Consider the following 5,654-nt stretch of genomic DNA (forward strand, 5'->3'; position numbering starts at 1 on the left):
ATGCACGTGATGGTCCCAGTGTTGTCAAGTAAACTAGAAACCTTTCAGAGTGTAAATTGGGCCTCTCTCAGTGTATGCATCCCTGTCCCCTGTCCTTTCAGTCACTTGACACGACTCCAACTGTATTTGTTTTGAGCCATGCAGATGCCATTGAATCATGGTCTCTTTCTCTCCCTTGCAAATCCCTTCCTTGCTGTCACCATTTCCGACCCCTGGCTGCCCCCCATGCTCACTCATTGAGATACTGCTCTGGCCCTACCTGCAGGAACACCACCACATCTGAAGTCTTTTATCCACACTAGCACTTACCAGGAGCTCAGTCAACTATCAGGTCAAGTAAATCAAGACTCTTGGCAATGGTGACTGATACCATTGACTGAGGATGGGACCCATAATGTTGTTCCCTGCAATCCAGAAATCATGATGATCCAGAACGAAGGGAATCATCCAGTGGGAAAACAAGTAAAGAGCTAGCCAAAGAGCAATGCAAGAAACACCAGTCTGTGTACCTAGGAAATTTATGTCAGGTTCATCCAATGGTTTTCCTAATACCTAGCATAAGATCCCAAGGGAGGAAATCCGGTGGCAGAATGTTTGCCAAGCATGCCAAAGTCCATGGGTTCCATTGCAGGATCACTCACTCACACACGGTAGCAATGTAAGTAATAAAATCAGCATTCAGCTGAAAGTGAAGCTGCACGTAAATGCATGTGTGGGAAAAGAGAAGTGAATTACTGTTAGACCTATGTATTTCCATTAGGACACAGCATCACTGTTCAGGATGTTCTAATTCATTTATGTAAATCTGCATATTTGTCAGCAGAACCACATTTCAATGTGAAGGCAGAGGAAGCGGGCACAACCCTTGGTGGTTCCAAGAAGCGGAAGCCAAAGGTATGTAAACATGTCCATTTCCCTTCCTGGCTACCCAACATTTGCCTTGCTCTACTAATGGACAGTAGGCCCCATGAAATGACCTCTCTGACTATTCTCATCAAGCCGAGATCATCACTGAATCCTTAGGTCTAAAAACACTTGGAAAGTTTAAGAATGTGCAAACCATTTCAGAATTCATGGTACCTTATTGAACTAGTTGCTCCTTAGGTCTGAGGCCTAAAATTGCTTGGGGTTTTCTGCTTCCATTTGGATAACCTCCTTAAATGATCAATGACTTATGATCAAATATTAGACTGATGTAACAGCTGGTTATTATGATGAACTAGTGAAAAACACCAATGGCCACCGAATGGACTCATGTTCAAGGGTGGTCCCTACTTGTGGCCCAAAAGGTTAGGATTATACCACTAGCCTCTAATCAAGGGCCATGGATTTCAATAGGCCTTGTCTTCAGTGTCTATTCCCCATTAGAGAACTGGGTCAATTCTGGAACACAGCTTCCTGAGCATTGAGGCAAGAGAGCCATGAGAAAATGGGGGAAGGGGCAACAATAGGAAAGGAAGATGTTAAAATATTACTGTTGGCACAAGAATAGGATCTTGTATGTGGAAGATCCAAGAAACTCCCCCAAAGGCTTGCAGAAGTAATAAACAAATTGACAAAAGGAGCAGGATAGAAAATGAATATTTAAAAAGAAAGAAAGAAAGAAAGAAAGAGAGAGAGAAAGAAAGAGAGAGAGAGAAAGAAAGAAAGAAAGAAAGAAAGAAAAGAAAAGAAAGAAACCTGTGCTTTCCCATAGAACCACAGTGAAATTTCGGACTATGCAATCAGGAAAGCCATTTTCATTCCCATGATATTCTGAGTTGCCGTGCTACATTCTTCCGTACTCTTTTTGTGCCTGTCTCCTGGCATATTCAATTTTCATGTACCAGTGGGTCTTGAAAATGTGTACTCAAAATCACTTTTATGCCTTGGTACCCTTTTCTGTCACTGTTTTCTTTTTGACTGAAAAGTGCTGCCTACACAACCACATCATTAAGCCCAAGTTAGGTAAATGCAAAATGGAGAAACCTTTCTCTCCCTAATTTTATCATCATATGAGATGAATGGGTCTTCCTCTCAGTAAAAATTTCCCCAAAGGTTATTTAGATTGCAAAAGTTTTTGTTCAGCTAAGGAGGACCAGGTAACGCTGTTCTGTTTCCCTTCAGCATAGCATAATTCCAATTGTCTTACAAACCTACGTGATTGTATCACAAATGTCCTGTCATCAGAATGTTGCCAGTGTGTAATGCTGGCTGATATCCGAATTTGTCAGAATGTGTTCCAGTATATTTTAAATTTCGTTCTCTCCTTTATGCTAGAAAACGTTGAGTCGGGTTAGGTGTTACAGGAGTAGTATGTCTGCGCAGTTTCGCGCATCAGATAGTATGTTTTGGGAGAATGTGTTTCTTCTGTGGTGGCGTTCTCCTTTCACAGTCAGTAGCCATGTGAAGATGAAAGTTGGTCTTCATGGGGGAGGATATATGGAGATCTCTTTTCAATCGTTCAATTTTGGAAGATTAGACTTGTCTAGTTTGTTAATCCTTACTGACGTGCACAGCCCAAGTGACACGTCTGCTTTAAAATGCTGATTCAGCATCGGTTATTGATATTAATTTTAAATGGTATCCATTTTCATATTAATTTTACCAGAGAGTCTCTGAGATTTGCTCAGGAGAGAGCTTGGATGGTTCCTCTGAGGATACGATTGAAAAGGAAGCACCTACTCTGGAAGGTAAGAGCCTTTATATTTTTCATATAAAAAATTACAGTGGACAGCATATTTATTTCAATCCTAAGCAGCAGTCTATTTGAATAGTGGAAGACAGGAATCTACTGAGTAGTGGAAGGTAACAATGGGTACATCTCCTGCCTTTTGAGGGACAGGTAACATCCAGAGTGTCATGAGGTGATTGGAACCAATGATTCAAAACCTGAGCAGACTAAGGTTGGGAAACACTGGAGGGGACAGTAGAAGGTGGATTGAAGAAGGAGCAAAACAGAGTACAGGGAGTCAGTGGAGAGAAAAGAAGCAAGCAGGTGTGCACCGTGAAGGCGGGAAACTCAGATGACTGGCTAAGAGAGAGAAAGAGAGAGAGAGGGAGAGAAGCATATTAGAGATGCCAGAAAGCCTTGTGAGCTTCAGGAACAAACTTGGCATGAGATGTAGTGCCAGTTGTTCCAATCTTCCTGTCTTCCTCCTGGTGAGAAAGGCGTCCAGGAACTCAGTCCCAGGTCATGCAGAGCTACCTTGATGGACCACCCGTAAACTGACATGTTCCCACAGCCACAAACAGAATTGAACATCCTAAGAAACGCTGGTATTCTTTGGAGCACCCTCGTGGACTTGGGAAGTGTAGGGTTGGTTATGGATTGATCACCAAGGCGCCAGCCTGACCGAAGATCCACTTGAAAAATTGACTCCTTATACATCTTTGGTTTGGGGGACCTGGTAGAGAGGAGACTGTGGCTCGATTCCTAATAGGCAGTTGAAGTTGAAGAATTTAGGGTTGGACTCCCACAGACTGCATCTCTCCACTCCCGTGGGTCATCTGTTGGGGACCAGGTTCAAGATACGCATTGCAATTCGGCAGGTCTTGAATTCTGCATCTGTAATGGGTTCTAAGGTGATTCCAATGCTCCTAGCCCTCAGAGCACATTCTGAGGAGTCAGGGAATGGGCTTCTCCTTAATGTAGCCTCAGTGAAGAGCCATGGGGAGATAGCTGAGGACCAAAGGAGACGAATGGAAGGCCAAGGTTTTGCTTTCATCTCTGAGCATGGCTCTTGACAAGGGGGAAGGTCCTTGTAAGGTTATTTGAGAAAAGGGTGAGTGGGAGAAATCCATACAAAGGCAATCAAGTGGACAATCAAGATGGAGACCACCGTAGTCGAGGTTCTTTCTGAAAAGCAGAAGGGTGAGGGAAAGGAGGAAGGCAAGCAAGAAGTTAGCTAGGTACATTTGGAGACTGTGATGAGGAAGCAGGGAATGCATCTCAGCTGTCTTCAAATGAAAACTGGGAGTACTGTCTGTCCGTAGATTATTCAAAGTAGAGGAGAATGGTATATGGAGTCAAACTTGAGCAAGTCATTTCCCTGTGCCGCACTTGCAGGCCTGGAGCCTGCATTTTGCAGTGATGTCAGTGGTGCAGAGGGGATCTCTATGTTTGTAGAAGCACTGGCTTTTTTCAAAAAGACAGCTCTCATCTCCTTCCCTATTCTGGGAGGGGGACATAGTGCGATGGAATGCAGAGCTCTTAGCAAGCTGCAAATGTGCTCTAGTGCTGAGTGACACCTGACCCTATTCAGAGCTCATTTTGTGAGAGAGTCATTTCATGGAAATCCTTGAAAGATGACCAAGATATAGGAAAGCAGACTCGGTGGGAACAGAAGACTTTGTAGAGCTCATACTTTTGAGTATCCAAAGACTTATTTTTCATGGGCCTTCCCAGAAGTTTTAAGTATGGAAAGTTATGGGTAGGAAATACTTCTGCGATAACACAGTGGACTCTTTCCCTTTGCTTTACCATACTTTGAGACTTTAATCTTACCACCCATTGTTTCATAGAACTGGGCCCTCTGTCTTCTCCTGTGATTGCATCAAGCAAGCCCAAGTTGCCTAAAGCAGAGGATGCAAGAAAGGAGGGCACACCAGTGTCCCCCGTGGGTATGGAAATCAAGAATGTTTTTAATGAGCCCTTCTGCTGAAAGTGTATATCTCAGCCAATCGGTGGAGGGAAAGTTCTTGGATCAGAAATGGATGACCCCTTTCACTGGACTCTACACAATTGGTGCTGACTGACTTCTAGCACAACTGGAGGAACAGCACAGGTGTTGGGAGTGCAGCGCACTGAAGAACTCCCATATGTATCAACGAAGATATCTGCCATCACATCCTTCCTCACTGTGCCTCTTTCCGTTGGCATCCATTCGCTTTCCTCTTTGATTTATGGCTATTGCAAAGAGTGTCAGGGTTGGAAACTTCACTGCTTGTGTTGATTCAACCTACGTTTCTGCCCCTGTTTAAGGTGCTACCATGCAGCCTTGTGTTTTTGAGAACCCCAAACCAGGAAATATGCACACAAACCCTAACGGGCCAAAGGCTACCAAAGTTAATCCCAAAGTGAAGCATGAGTGTCCAGCTCCTTCTTAATATGAGACCAAGGTATGGCTGGTTTTGTCACATGCATGGCTAATTGACTCTATGTCCCTTTTCCTTTTCAGTATCTCAGACGGCTCCTTCCTTGAAGGTAATTGCACCTTGCGCTTCTCTTCCTATGACCTACACATTGCAGTAAATACACAGCATTTATTGGATATCATTTTCCCAAACCCATCCAGAATCCCACTGGATTGAGACATTCTCGTGAAACTACAGACATAGAGATGAAGGGTGCCAGGAAGAAGGATGTCAAGACTATTACATCAGGTACATTTTGCACTAGGAGTTCTTTGCAAAGGCGTCTATGGAAACACCTGAAATGTTGGCATTAAGTGAAAACCTCTGAAAGGCTCCCATTCCTCATTCTTTTGTATCCCCCATTGGAAGGGGAGATTGGATACAGAAAAGGCCAATGTCAACCTGGGCATTCACGTTGGTACAGAATTGCCTTTGTCAACATAAGAAAAATACCATTGAAGGCAACCATTAACTCAGTTGTGTGTAAAACCCAAGATCCACCACTGGATTTAGGGATTTATAATCATGAATGAGGAAGC

At 43.6% G+C, this 5,654-nt stretch overlaps 1 long non-coding RNA gene across 1 annotated transcript; it reads left to right on the plus strand.

Annotated features, from left to right (window-relative positions):
- Nucleotides 1-726: 726 nt before the first annotated feature.
- On the plus strand, nucleotides 727-5,363 carry LOC125614647. The gene is made up of 5 exons (XR_007345218.1): nucleotides 727-894; nucleotides 2,591-2,672; nucleotides 4,504-4,602; nucleotides 5,160-5,185; nucleotides 5,277-5,363. It is a non-coding gene; the product is annotated as an uncharacterized LOC125614647 (long non-coding RNA).
- Nucleotides 5,364-5,654: the final 291 nt, after the last annotated feature.

Source organism: Marmota marmota, unplaced genomic scaffold (assembly GCF_001458135.2).
Source record: "Marmota marmota marmota unplaced genomic scaffold, marMar, whole genome shotgun sequence".
Classification (NCBI taxonomy): Eukaryota; Metazoa; Chordata; class Mammalia; order Rodentia; family Sciuridae; genus Marmota; species Marmota marmota.